The sequence below is a fragment of the Prosopis cineraria genome, unplaced genomic scaffold (genome assembly GCF_029017545.1).
Source record: "Prosopis cineraria cultivar Desert tree isolate PC_DT_omini unplaced genomic scaffold, ASM2901754v1 PC9, whole genome shotgun sequence".
NCBI lineage: Eukaryota > Viridiplantae > Streptophyta > Magnoliopsida > Fabales > Fabaceae > Prosopis > Prosopis cineraria.
Genome location: NW_026555340.1, coordinates 21,895,046 through 21,911,874, shown reverse-complemented (window position 1 = coordinate 21,911,874; position 16,829 = coordinate 21,895,046).

Sequence of the window (16,829 nt, the reverse complement as noted above, 5' to 3'; positions counted from 1 at the left end):
TGAGTTAGCAAAATACATTCAACAAGTTTACTCTTAATTTTTAAATTTTAATTTTTTGTTGCCTTTTTTCCTAACTGGTATTCTTAGGACGAGAATGATGTGGGTTTAATTTAGTCAAAGTGATTTTTTTTTATTTTTTGAAGGATTAATAAATAATATTGGCATTTAGTTACAGTGAAATTATGGGTTAATATTCACTAGGCTAAGTTAAAAAGTTAAATTTTATATTTGGGTTAAATCTAATATTGAAATGGGTTCAAAGTTTAAAATATTAAAATATAGGGGTGCAAAGTATTAAAAAAAAGAAACAAATTGTAAAATATAAAAACATATATCCCAAATACGCTATTTTTTCCAAGTAAGGGGGACACATGCCTCCCCTCAACAGCACGTGACTCCGCCATTGTTTATAGATGATTTAGTATTTTAAAATATAAGATATTTAAAAAAAATAAGATTTTATTTATATAATATTATCCCCATTATTTTGTTTCTTAAATAGATTTCCTTCCCTCTCTCTTATAAAATGAAGGTTTTTTTTTGTAAGTTTAAGGAAAATGAAGATTGTATGATGAATTGTATTTAACATATTTTGTTAGTATGTACAGTCCTATAAAAAATATTTTATAAATTGAGATGGAGTATATTGATATAAATAAATTGTTAGTGATTAGATTGCAATTAGAAATAGCATGGTGAGGTCAATTAATTGAAGATACCATGTTAATTGAACCAAATGATTGATTCATGCACAAATTCCCAAGAAGAGACCAATTATGCAAGGCATTATCTTTCAAATTAGTTGACAGTCTTTTCCTAGCCCTATGCTAGTTCTTGGATCAAGTGGCATGCTTCACTTGCTGCTATTTATTATTATTTTATAAATTTAGCACCTATTCACATGAATTAAATCATGTTGTTTACTTCATCCTAGTTTTAGATTATTTACTTCATCCTAGTCACTATAATAGAAAGCATCTTATAAAAACTTTACTCATCTAAAATATAAAATTTTAGTTAGTTTTATAATTAATTTTTATTTATATCCTTATTTTATTTATTATTTTTTTAAAAAAATGATGTATTGAAATTTCAATTATCATTATTAAAATATTTATATAAAATATGTAATAAGATTATAATTAAAAAGATATGAATTTTTTAAAAAACATTAAGATTTCACCTAACTTTTTAAAAAATCTTAAAATAGTTGCCCATCTATAATTTATAATTATAGCTATAAATATTAAATAGGACTAGTAGTTTTTGTGAGATACCCCTTGTTTTAATCATTTATATTTGAGCTGACCCAAAAAAAAAAACACAAAAGAAAAAAACTATTTATATTTGAGTGTTGTTATCATACAAAAATCTAATTATACGGACAATTTAAAATTTTTAAAAACATGGAAGGTAAAAGAAATTGAAGTCTTATATTTATGATTAAAAAAAAGCAAACCTTGATAAAATATTAATTATTGTACTGACCTTATCACCCTTTAACGATGAAAATAATAATTACTTTAAATAGTATTGCATTTTACTACAATTTAAACTATTGTTTTTTTATTCTCCATGTATAATGCCAAAATATTTATTTTTCCAAATCGGAACTAGGATGCAGATATATAGATACGTGACCCAGATTAAATCAAGACTGCGTGTATATTATTATTATTTTGGAATGACAGATCTGGGTGTTTAAAAATGTATGAATAATAATAACTTTAAAGGCTGTGAGGGGGGGTGTGTGTGAGAGAGAGAGAGAGAGGGTGTATTAATAAAAATTAAACTGGTATAAGTATTAATTTGTTTTCATTTAATTACATATATGTATATATGCCAAGTTATTAGATTAATTAGAGAGGAAATTTGTGTTTTAAAACTTTAGGACCTAACAAAATAACATAAGAATGAAAAAATTAATAATTTAATTCCTATAATTTTAACTCAACTATGATCCAACTCTTGAACTTTAATTTATTGTAACTTAATTCTTAAAATTTTAATTTTATTATAACTCAATTCATAAACTTTGACTCAGTGTAATTCAATCCTTGTATTTTTAACAATTTAAAATATTAATCACTGTATTTTAGAAATAAAATTAGAAAGATTACCATTATTTTTAAAATCTTAATCTTTGTAATCTCTATCAAATTAAAAGTTAGTTCCTAAACATAGTTTTAAATTTTTAAATTTTTTTGTAAGATATAAGAACCATTATTTTAAATGGCTAAAATTAGAAAGATTAAGTCACAATTAAGTCAAAATTATAAAAATTGAATTATAGTGAGTTAAAATTTAAGAATTAAATTGTAACAGAGTTAATTTTACAAAGACCAAATAATTAATTTTTTCTTCAAAAAAATATAAAAATTAAATTTAAGAAATTAGATTGATAATTGAAATAAATTTAAAGGAATAAAAGTTTCATTATTCTTTTTTATAATAAGAAATTTATATAAAATTATTAGCATTGAAAAGTCACTAAGATAAAAACATGCTTCAAGGCTCTAATAATGGTTTAAAAGCACTGATAAATTACACAACAACCGTATGAGAGTTGGCTTCAAATACATTTAAAAAAACAAAAAAAAAAGTTTCCAAGCCTATATCTGTGAAACAGTGCCTTTGGACCGTTCTATAATTATGTGTGAGTGTGAATCAACCAAATATTGCCAAGTTTAATTAAATAATATAGTCCATATCCTTCTTTTTGTTCACTTGCTTTTGGCTTTACATCCATTACAGAATAAATTTGCCACCTCTCTCTTTCTTTATTTTCCCTTCCTTTCACTCAGTTTTGTGGTCCTATGTCTTTGTGTCATCTCACTTAACTATATCTAATTTTTAATAATTTTTTATTTGCCATATATCTTAACAATTTTCCCTTCAATTATCAGCCAATCCCACATAGTATATTGTTTTCTTTTTCTTTTTTTCCCGTGCCAATCATACAATCACATATTCCATGGATTCCCAATTATATAGGGTAAAGTTAATACCATTACGGTTGTTAAGGAATGATAATTAATGTAACATTCCAATTTTGCCCTTCAATAAAATTAATGATCACAATAAAATATGTAAAGGGATTACAATGTGGCACGATGAAGGAAGTACAATATTGGAAAAAATTAATTAATACTACTTTAGTCCTTAATATAAGATGAAGACGACCAACTTCACACTTATTTGAAAATGGTAGTTATATAGAGTTGGCTTTCCTCCACTACTGTAGAAGAAACGTTGTAAATAGTGTTTTGAAAATTGGATTGGATCGGATTGGTTTCCGGTCTGATTCATAAGAAAAAATTGTTTTAGGAGTTGAGTCAGATTGAGACGTTTCGAACCGACGGTCGAATCGGGAACCGGAATCAAGTCGAAAACCGAATCTGGTTTTCAAAAATCAGACTGTTCAAAAAAATTTTTTTATTTTTTATCAAATTTTTTTAAAAAATGACTAATTTTTTTAATTATTTGATATTGTATTATATCATGTGGCTTGTTAAGTCATAATAAACTTAAAATATTTAATTTTTTTAAGTTAAATAGTAATTTCATATGTATTTATTATATTTAAATTATTATATACATATATAATTTTTTTAATTTAATTATTACGTCACCGGTTGGACCATTGGTCCAATCCAATTAAACCATGCGAACTATGAACTGCTGACTTTTTCGGATCAATATCCGGTCCGGTTTTGAAAATATTGGTTGTAAATTATATAAAAAAATTGATAGTTATAATTTAGATTTGATAGTTTTTAAAATTAAAGACTGATTTGTATTGTTAAAATTTAATCTAAAAGGTTTAAATATGTAGTGGAGGGGAAACGAGTTGAGAGAAACCAAGTCCTAGTTATATTTTTAAAATCATCAAAAAAAATATATATGCAACTTTTTAATTTTATCATCCCTTACATTTACAATTAATGATCGTAATAAATTGTTTTCTTATAATTCAAACAAAAATAAATAAAAACAAGGGGTAAAATTGGAAAAAAATAATTTTTAAACTTTATTCTTATATTAAAGACAAAAAAAAGCTTTTAAATTTTATATTATATTAAAAACTGGAGAAATTATACAACTCTACATTATATTTGGGATGAAATAGAGTCTTAAAACTTTGTGTTATAGTTAAGACGGGAAGGGGGTGCATGGAATAAGAGAACCTCAAACATCGAAAATAGATATTAGCTATTTTTACATTGAATTTCATGTTCTTATTCAAAATCTTAAACATTATAAAAATTAGCTATTTTTTTTTTATAAAAATTAAATTTTATAATTTTTCTTATTCATATACCTTTTATTTATTTCAATCATATATTATATCCAGTCATATATATAAGTCCCTGGAAGGGAATAAATAGGGGAAGATGACACAAAATTAAGAATTTATGAAGTTAAATTCTTAACAATTTTTTTTAAAAAAATCAATTGTAAATATTGATTTAAATAGTCATAAATTCAGAAATTCTAATTATAAATAAGACATTTAAATTTTAAATATAATTCTTAATTATAATTTTAAATTTTTATTTACAACTATTTAAATCAATGTTTATAATTTATTTTTTCAAATTTTTTATCAAAAACTTAATTGTTATCAATTTCACGTTTTGAGACTTTCTCGTCGTTCTTCCAATAAATAAGCCTACCACGTATACATACATATATACATACATACATACATATACATATATACATACATACATATACATACATACATACATATATATATATATATATATATATAACAAACTGAAATGGGCCCCATTGGCATTTCATTTAGTGTTGTGAAAGCAATATGGTAAGTGCGTTAGCTATGGAGGTTGGTCCCAATCCATTTTAGTGTTTCCAAACTTGAAAGTCATAATCATCCATCACTTTGTCCCTGAAAGAGACTACTTCATTATCACATAAAAGAAATCATCAAATGCAACACACACACAAATTTGAATATAACTTTAATTCCATACCAATAGTGCATATGATAAACACTAATATGTTAGAAATTGTTTGATTAAATATACTAATTTGAACGAAATCTTAGGCAAAGAAATTCACCTATAACTGTTTTTTGGGGTTTTTTATCCCTGTTCATACAAAAAAACATAGGAAGCATAAGTTTGTCTAATGATATTTTTAAAAACACCTAGTTTTGAATTTCTTTAATTGTTAATTTTGCATTTTGAGTGGAAGCATAAGTTTGTCTAATGATATTTTTAAAAGTTTTGAATTTCTTTAATTGTTAATTTTGCATTTTGAGTTTTTTTCCTTTAAATAGTTTCTCTCTCTTATGCATTTTATATAGGTATAATAACCTGAACGAGACAATTAGTTCAAAAAATTGTAAGATTATGCTTAAAAATGATTTTTTTTAACCCAAAAAGTTAGAGTCAAACTTGGTTTAGTTCGATAAATTACAAAATTTTTGCTCGATGCATTATAAATTAAATAAATATGATGAGATATTATATGTGTTTTACTCTATTTTTTGTTTGATACAATATATTTTATTCTATTTATATAATTGGACAATTTTATTTTCTTTTGGAAGAAACGAGAAATTGAATTGGAGAATATAATAGAGCTAAATCAATGAAGGTCATTGTCAATGGTTTGATTAATTACGTATCAACTTGGGTGATGCATGGTGGGAATTCAAGAGTAGTGCCACGAACATCTAATCTGTTAGTCAATAATAATGAATCTCTATAAACCTATAATCCTATAACTAACCACCCCATCATATATTGATATCCATCATATTTTTTAATTAATTCCCATGGAATATGAAATTTAATTTTATTTCAGGTTGTTAAAAAAATCAAGGACTTGTTCTAAAGAGACTTGAATGTATCTATTGAAACTTTAAAATGATTTGCATTATTTATTACTTGTAAAAGTATTATTTTTAATGTATTTTTATATCCTACATAAATATTAATATGTTTATTAATTACAAATAACGCAATTCACTATAAATCTTTTATTGATGATATTATTAACCATATATATAATACATTTTATTATTTTTATCCATTAATCTAAATTCAACCAGTTATTCACGGAACGTGAAAAGTGGATAATAATCACATGCTTTTGGAAGAAATCAAAGAATTTCTTGAGAATCCTACAAAATCCATTCATATTTTTTTCTTTGAAAGATGGTCAGAATTTCATCTAGGTTTGAATCTTATTGAAAGGTCCACTGGAGATCAAAATTTTTTGAAGAAAGAACAAATAAACATTTTTCATTATAGAAATTGATATATAAGGAATTCAACAATTTCGACATAATTCTCAGAATTTAAATGAAAAAAAAAGAGCATCCTAATGAAATTCTAATATCAAAGAGTCAAGAAAAAGCTGTACATTGATTCTAGGAATATTAATGATACATACAAGATATCTACATATATCCTTTCTATGAAAAATTTAAAAACATAATGTGACTTATAGGATAATTGAACATTTTTTTTGTAATATCTGCCATTTTTTTTGTAATTCTAATCTTTTATTATTATAAGTTATTTTTTTAGAACAAATATTTCTCTTTTTCCATTTCGAGCAAGGGTTTTTGTCAATAAAAAATTGATATTCATATGTGGTTTTTTGAAATGTATCAATAAGCTAAACTCATATTTCGAGTTGTTTCATGCCACAAATAAATTCAAATACTCAAGAAATCTATTAGACAGTCAAATTCACACCTCTTATAACTAACAATGCCCTCTACTCTTGGAGTAGAAGCTATTTGCTTAGCTTTGCATCCATACCAAGGTATCATTTTTAATACATATGTGGAGCAAGCTCGAACACATTGAGTACATCCTATAATGTATCATAAATCTTTATTGATTGTTCTTTGTAAAATCATACTGATTCATAGAATGCTACGGCTCAACATGTTAGCACACAGATGTGATAATGCCAATTGCTTTCAATTACTCCATAAATGTAACAAGATTTGAATTTAAAGATTTTAAATTTAAATTATTTTTTATTATTTATATGTACGTTTTAATTAAAGGTAATTTTATTTGAGATACTGTAAACATCTCTCTTAACAAAAATTCAAACAATAGTTCATTATGCTATGAAAAGTAGCTCCTTTCTCTACTCAACTTTTGTCAGGCAAATTCAAGAGGTATTTGGTTAGAGGAAAGGAAGGAATTTTGTTCCCTCCTTTTATTTGGTTTAAAAAATTAGAAAGGAAGGAAGGAAAATTTTTTAAAATTCCCACTCCCCTCCAAATTGAGGCGATTGGGAGGGGAAGAGCAAATTTTTGTATACCTTTACTAATATGCCCTTCACGATAAGTTTAAAAAATACAAATATATTTTTGCATTATATCAACACTAATAAAATAAAGGTAAAATTATTTATATATAATTATTTTTTCTCTCCTTTCCTGCTGAACCAAACAAAGTAACATCAAACCACTCCTCTCTCCTCAAACCAAATACACACTTAGAGAGAATATAACTTTAGATCTTTGCACTTTACTCAAATTTTATTATAGGTTATTGCACTTTTTTTATTTATTTTAAATTCCTACACTTTTATTTTTTGATGTTTTAGATCTCTACAACACTGCTCGTAAAAAAACTTATAATATAAAAAACAAAAGTGTAAAAACATAAAATGTCAAAAAAATAAAAATCTATAATAAAGCTCGAATAAAGTATAGAGATTAAAAATTATATTTTTTTTAAATTTAAATTTTATAGTAATCAAGTACAGTATATATATTAAAAAGAAAATGAAGATTTTTTAAACGACTGTCGTTTTCTTTCCCCATCCTCTTTTTTTCACAAATCACATGGCACAGGCCATGTGGCCAAATCAATCTCCACTCTTCTATTCTAAAACGAATAAAACATTATCATTGGCCGCCGCTTTGGTAATGTGTTCATTAGATGCCAATGGTTAGTTGTAATTTGCAAAGGTGTCCAGGTTCAGAATCCCATCCGTGCGTTAATGCATATTCCCTCGGATTAACTAATTATAAGCTTTACTAAGTGCAAAATGCAATGCTCTTTCTATTTTAAATTATAAGATATTTTTATATAAAATTTTATATATCAATAAATTTTATTAAATACACTTAACAACTTTAACATTCTAAAATAAAAATATAAACTTTTAAAAATACCTATCATTTAATATATTAAAAAAAAGGGATGAAAACTAATTATAGAGAGAGAAAGGGTAATATTAAAATTGATGCATTTAATAAATATTACTTTATCCAAAGTGTCTTATATTTTAGGATAAATTTTTTTTTAAAAGTGTCCTATAATTTAAAATGGAGGAAGTACTCCCTCTATTTCTATTTATAAAAGAAACTACCTCTTTTTGCTTGTTTTTTATATAAATGAAATTACACATTTCAATAAACATTTATTACACATTTTTAAATCATCTCTCATAATTTACATTAATGATGAATAATTAATGCATATTTATATTGATTAATATAGAAAATTTTAGTTATTTTTTTATTTTCAAACATAATTACTATAGTTAATCAACTATTTTGAATTATGTGATACATTTTTTTCTCTTGTATATATAAATGGATAGAGTATTTGGTAAGTGTTGTGTATTTTTTTTCCTCACTGTATCCTTACTTTATTGAGTAATAATTAAAGTATTTTAAATAAATTAAATATTATATTTATTGTATTCAATGACATATTGAAATGATGTGAAAATCTTTAAAAAACCAGAATTTTAATCAACTATTTTTCAGAAATGTAAATTAATTAATAATTACTTATATTGTGGCTAGAAAGGAGTATAATATATTTTTGACTTAACTCCATATGCTAACAAAATTTTTTTATTTAATTGAGAGCTTGTAAAACCATGCTAAATTTTCATTTTTGTCATGGTAATCAATAAAACGCACAATTAATATATCTTTCATTGTTAAAGACAATAAGAATAAAACTATTTAATTACTCAAACACTTCATATTTAGGAACAAAATAAGATTAAAAAAATACTATAAAGAGAAGAAGAGAACATATTTGAGTTGTAAATATGAAATTGATTCTTTAAAAAAAATTATGCTAATTACAGAATTACATAAACAAAAAAAAAACAAACATGGGCCCTTTGTTAGAAAATATTTAAATTATTGAATTTATCCAACGTTTATGAATATCACGGCGTGTTATGAATACATTATTTTATATCAATATTTATGAGAAAAAATTTTAACTCATGAATTATAATCTATATTATTAAAATCAAAACTCCCTTCAACGTAACATAAAATAAATTATTATCAATAATACTTTCATGATTACATTAAATAAAAATACATTTGTAGCACTTAAAAGATCAGGTTGTAAATTTAAGAAGAACTAATAACTTGTATGATGTAAAAAATCTTTAATGTAACTACCAATATCATAAATTTTATATTCTCAAATATCATTTTCCTACTCTGTGTGCATTGGGTGTCGTACATATTTGTCAAATGTTGATATTGCTCATAAAATGGAATTGAAATTAAATATTCCTGAAAATTTTAAAGAATTCAAATTTAACTAAATTTCTAAATATAATATAATGACCCACCCTCTCTCTATCTGTCCTCCGAGCATCTCAGTGAATTATTTTTTCCAAATTGTGTTGGTCCGAACTTAGAAAGTTGCGAGAATAGTTGAAACATAAAGCCTTGAAACAAGGGATTTAAATAGATTATATTCAGGTATGATTTATATAAATAGGTTGGTTAATATCCAAAGGTAGTGACCAATTCCTTTCCTAAGTGGTGGAAAAAAAAACATTTAATAAGAATTTAATATATATTTTATAGTGGAATAGATGGTTTGAAAAAATTTACAATTTAATAATTTTGACTATTTTCCGAAACTATAACTATAAACTTAGAACATCACCCATGTCAATATAAGATGGAGAAAGACATGAATACTTAATATTATATGTTTAATATGTTTTAACCCAATCAAATCAAGATAGATGAATTTTAATATGTTAGTAGTATTAATAATAAGAGTTTCTAATAGAATAAATTATATATAAATTTTTTTACCTATTTTGATTTAATTATAAACAAGTATCTTAAGTATATAAAGCTAAATTTTGGTGCAAAAAATATATATAAGGCTAAATATATAAGTAAGGTTTTACTAAAAATTAGTAAGGAGATGACATTACAGTTTGCTAAAAATTGAGTCATGAATATCTTTGTAAATATAAAAGTTTCAATTATAAATCACCATAAATGGTTTATGAGACTTAAATGTGTTTAATTTGAAATTAAGAATATTATTGTGTAAAAGTATTTTTTTTATTAAAGACAATTATGTTTAAAATATGATTATGTACTAATTACAAGCGCATCTTTCAATGAAGATTTAAATTTCAGTTCATTGTATTGTAAATAACTAATTTTTTTTATTATACTCAACTTTTGTTAGTTTATATTTACGTCTATTTAAATTGTTATTTGTAACTCATCCTTCAATAAAAAAATTTAAGATCTAATTAACATTAATTAATTGTTCTTTTGAGATCCCTATGTCATCCTGCAAATTCGTAATTTAAAAGTTTTTGTATGATTGTTCTTTAATATTTGTTTATTAAAAAGGAAACACAAATATGAAATACTAAATGATGGGTTTGTGATACGGTGCTAGGAAATTGAAAATGATTGAAATATGAAATAAATGAAGAAGCTCCCGTGAGAAATTAGATGAGACAGATTTCTCAGTATCATGAACACCATATCATATATCATTACTTGTTTTTACATATTACAAAATTAATTAAAAATAAAGCTAAAATGGCCAACAAGTAATCTATTCTCATGCTCTCATTAACTAAAGTTTGTCCCACTATTATTTTATGTTTGTGGTTAGTGAAGAGATAAGCACATGGAGATAGGTTTAAGCACATGGTTAGCACTAATGATTTGATGCTTTGTGGCCCACCAATTTTTTCTTTTGTATTATTATATTGTAACATTTTTTATTTTAATTGTTTGATTATATAAGTTCAAATATTCCAATGACGATTTTCAATTGTCATCCATGTTCATCGTATTATTATCTGGAATTACAGTGTTATCGTTAATAGTTTTTTTGCAAAAAAAAAATAATGAAAAATTAATAAATATATTCATGACAGTTAGAGTTTGTAAATTATTTTTTTATTTAATTATTATTGATATTTCTCTAAATTTAGATTTTAGGTTTTCTAAATTTATATATATATATATATATATATTATCAGATAAATTTATAATATTACAACAATAACAATGAGCATTATCCCACTAAACAGAAACAACTGCATGAATTACATGTTATCAATAACTAAAATTTTAAAAATATTATTAATTATTAATTAAAAAATTTTGCTCAAAAACTTTTATAAGTATTTTTTTGTCTTCCTCTTTTTTTTTTTATTGAGCTTAATATTATACATTCTACTTTCTTTATCAATGCTTGCCACGTTTTTCAAATGGTCCAAACCCATCATCTAGTGAGATAAAGTATTATTGTACTCGCAAAAATCAAATTCTAATTTGAGAGTGTAAATGATAATTTCAAATATAATAATAATTTACTTTTATTGTCCTTAAATGAATAAACATTATGATCTGTATTGTTATTTTCCCCAAATTTTGTTATGTTTGGTATTAATTTGTGAATGTATTAATATACATCCCTTATTTTGTTTCTATGATTGCTCTAATTGCAATTCAACTAAATCTCTAGCTACAATCGGAATCTAAAACTAATTTTAAAAGTCAAAAACTTTTTTAAATGATGCTTTATTTTGTGGAATAATATAATAATGCAAAGTTACAATTACCAATTTATTATTCCTTGATTAATAATGTATTCCCTCTCCTTCTTAATAAACAATATACATATATAGTCAAGAGGTGTCCAACTCACAGCCCACGTCCATTCTTTTTTATTTTGTTTCCCGACTTTTCAACGGATAGATAATTAAAGGCCTAATCTTCATTATCATACTTCCACATCCTTGATATCCATATTATTTAATTTTTCTATTTCCATCTCCTGATGCCATATTTCATCTGTTTAAAAATTTAAAATAATTTTAATTAAATATTATCCTTTAATATAATAGTTAGTTATCTTCAAATTAACTCTATATTTTTATATTTACTTCTATTTAATAAGATATTTTATCATAAAATAAATATAAAGTGATTTATTCAATAAGGATATTTTTAAAAAAAGTTAATAATTATACTTTGAAATACTAAACATATTTTATATTTTTAAACATTCAATCTTCAAAAAATACTTTATATTTTTTAACGAAAAGAGTATATGTATTAGAATTTTAAGTTTGCTTGTTCACTGATCTTGAAAGACACTTGTTACCCACTTGAAGTTATGTTTATTTATGACTGCTTAACTCCTAAGTAAAATTTTAAGGTCTCAACTTTTACTAGGTGAAAGATAACCTAAGTCAATGTTTTCTATGACTCAATTGAATGACTTTAGTTTTTCACAAAATGGATATTTAAATATATGCAAATTATAAATTTAATGAAAAGTGAATGATAAATATATAAATATTTTTTAACGAAAATTTTTAGGACATGTTTGTTTTATGGTTTTTTTGTACTGAATATTAGTGATGGCATCAATAATAATAATAATAATTTAAATAATTTTTTAATCTTAAAATAGTGTAAACTGTATTAAAGATTAACTATATTGCAATCTAAATTGGATGAATTAAGTCTATTTCTTATCAAATATAAAAATTATTTTATTTGATAAATAATTTTGCAACTAACAAATATAGAAAATAATTTGAAAATTTATGAGTTCCATTACATGGTACTATGCCAGGCACAGCCCTGGGGCCTGGACAGGCCAAACATATTTCTTCTTTTTCAGTGGGCAATAATATTGATACGTGTGTGTGTGTGTTCTTACCAATTTAGTATATATCAATATATGAAGGCCATATTTTAGGATAAGACACCACAAGAAGGATTGGCCGTGTAATTTTGTTCATATCTCATTTTCATGAATTTGGATTTTGTTGTAATAGTAACATTTTTGTTGGAAATTAGTGTCCTCGACATTTGCTTTGAAAATTAACATATTTGTTTTTTGCCCCCAGAAATTCTGGATGCATCCATGTATCTTGATTGACAAGGACACCCATGATTTATAAGTATATTTTTGGTTAGATACTGCTTAATTAATGAAATTAAAGGGTTATGTAATTTATTATTAATTATTTTTAATTTAAATTATTTTGTACTATGTGGATTTAAACTTGTAGTTAACATGATTCATATTATCAGTATAATTCATAAGGAGTAAGAATACGACTAGTAAGGTCAAAGAAATTGAGAAATTAGACTATGATATTAATGTGGTTAATAACCAAATAATGAAATATCATATAGACTCACGCACATATCATGGATTTTTTTTCCTTAACACTTATATACTTAGTCTTATATATTTAATATATCTTTTTCAATCAAATTAAAATAAGTATATTTTAATACATTAATAACAAGAATTTGTTATAAAATAATAATATAAAAAGGATCCAATTGTACCATTTAATTGGAAATATGCAACTTCACTATATAATTTTTTTAAAAAAATTACATATAGATGTCCTCCTATTATAAACAATCATATTCAAGACACGATCAGGTACTGAATGTAAATAATTTACTATAGAGATTTAAATTTTAGTTCGTCATGTCCTGAGGAACTAGTCTCTTTTGCTAAATTCAACCTCAATTGATTTCATCAAACTCTTTTTTTAAAAAAAAAAAAAAGAGCAAACCACCTTACATTTGAAGCCAACTCATGATTGATCAGGATTTGAGTTGGGTCGAGCCCCATCAAATGAGAGTAGCCATAACCCTTCAAAAGCATTTTTTACATTCTCAAGAAGTTGAACTCGAGACTTTATATTTAAGCGATCATAACCACTTTAATTTTTTCTAGCCAGATCATAATTGCTTTAATTAAGTGTAGCCAATCCAGGCAATTGAATCTTGGAATTTAAATTCAACTAGAAAAATGTAAGAAAAAGAAAGGGGGGGAGAGAGAGATTGATGAAATGTGAAGTGGTCCAAAGAAGAGAGAGAATCACGGAGGCACTTGTGCGTTGTAAGTGAGGCCACCATTGAAAGTGAGAGAGGCAGCTCTTGTCTGTGTTGGAAGGCAACCAAACCATCTCTATACCTCCACCACTCTCCTTTCTTCCTTCCTCTCACATCCTCTCATTATCTGTCTACACTTATCGACCTTTTGGCTTTTAGCTTAATTGATTTACAAACATGATTTCAGACAAAATTATATTGAAATTGGTTCAAACCTCAAACACTCAAGTATTGAGTTGGCTCAAATTGTACATAGGGTCAAACATCGAGTAAGGATGATGCTCGACTTGATCTTGCTTTTGTGTTGCTTATGTGTAACTTTAGTTTCATATTTAAAATTATGGGAGCTTTCAAACTCCAAATGTAAAACCAAACAAGACTACTGGTTTATTTGGATAACTTTTAAAGGCATATTCAAACTGTATCTAAAATGTATTTTTGCCAAATTTAATGTTGGATTTCCCTGAACGTGCTTTTGTCAAATTTCACAAATAGTTGAATCTCCTAAATCTTGACTCAGTTGTACAAAGCTTGAGATTAAAGAGTTATTCCTTTCATCTCTATTTATGAAGTATTTTTTGACAAAAAAAAAATTAAACACATTTATGAAGTTTTTATGAAACACAGTTTAAAATTCTTATTTTTTTTATAATCTTACAATAGTATCCTTAGTTGACAAGAGAGGAGAAGAAAATTTATTTAAGAAATGAAATAATGAGAAGTAATATTGAAATAGTTATTACTAATAAAATCTTATATTTTTTTAAATATTTTTAATACATCAAATTATTTTCAAAAATATTTTTTTAATACTGTATTGTTCATGACTCTGTGAACGCGTTATATTTGGGAGCTTATACACACAATGATGATGATTATTTACAATAATAAATATTATGACTTAGTCGTTGTATTGAAACACTGCACACTTATTATCCGTTGAGGAAAAAAAAAAAAAAGTTCTGAGGAGGCTTGCCTTTCAGATTGTGTCACGATCACATGAATCATGGTCAATGCTATGGCTGCGCTAATGTTACTAGAAAAAACTGGCACATAGGTTAGCACTTATTATAAGTTTTTAATGTTGCTTACACAAAAGTTTACAATTTTTTTCTTCTTTGACTGTTTAGAAACGTGTGACTTTTCCTTTCATTCAGAATTGGTATACCTTGTACTACTGCCCTTTTCAATGATATTTCATGTTTTTAGTCAAAAAAATTGGAATAACTTTTTTTATAAAAAAAATCTGGCAAAAATGACAAAAAATTTCTTAAAATGTGTAAATGACAATCAGGTCACAGAAAATATGATATTTTTTTTTGAATTTTATTGAAATTTTTTTGATATTAATGTCTTTTATAAAATGACTATAATACTTTTAATTTAAAATTAAAAAGAAATGGATAAGTAATTAAAAAATATGTAGAACGGAACTTGTCATCTACTATCCTATTTTAATCATTGTAAAAAAAATAGTTATTATTTAAACAAAAATAATTACTATTATTTATAATAATTGGACTTTAGCAATTAAAAAAATTATAAAGAAAAACTTGTCATTTCCTATTTTACTTTCATCATTATTTAAATAAAAGTAATTACTGATATTTTAAATTAAGGTTATTATAGTCATTTTAACAAAAGATAATAATATTAAAAAGGTTCTAAAAAACTTAAGAAAAATTATCATATCTTACAGGACCTCTTCATCATTTACATATTTTATGAAGATTTTTTTTTGGTCATTTTGCCAAAAAAAAACTTCAGTCCAAACAAATGAATTCTTTTAAAAAATAATTTATCCTCTTCATTTTATTTTATAAGAAACTTTTAAATAAAATTAAGAATACTAATGAAACTCATTAAATATACTTTATAATATTATTTTTTTAAGTAAAAATATAAACTTTTAAAAATACACTTTATTTAATACTTTATTTATAAAATAATATTAAAAAGAGATAATATAAAAAAAGAGTAATATTAAAATATTAAATTTTTTAAAAATATTTTATAAATTAAAATAAAAAGAGTATTAAATAGTATGCTAAATAAAATAATTCATGAATATAACAAATCTATGGAATGTTCAAGAGGGTGAGAGGAGGGTTGAGGACAAAGGTGGGGGCCACGTCCCGCATGGCCACGTGGGATGTTAGGACACAGTGTTGAAAATGTTAATGAGTGGCGTTTCAGAAACCTCAGAAAAGTGAAGCTGTCCATGGCGGCATTAATCTTCACCTCACCAGACATATAATGTAGGAAATTGAATTTCCAGTCTTCGTCACCCCACAAAGAAAGACAGAGCTCAGAATCTCAGAGTTCAATTTCATTTCCCAATGCTTGTGACTTCCACTTGTCATACACTTGCCCATCTCTTCATGCTCTAAATTGCTCTTCTTGTGAGTGTCTGTGTGATGTTTCCCCAATTATTGAGTATCAGTTGCTAATTCAGAAACTTACAATCATACAAAATAGTAATGGATCAAGTTACACTATTGATGCTCTTAAATGAGATTATAGTTGGATTGGATGTTAAGGACTTTTTTCCCCCTTAAAAAAAAAAAACCATGTTAAAAGAGTTTTCCCCTAATTTCCTACTCAAATCTGAATCAACTAATGCTAGTGAATATGGGACAGT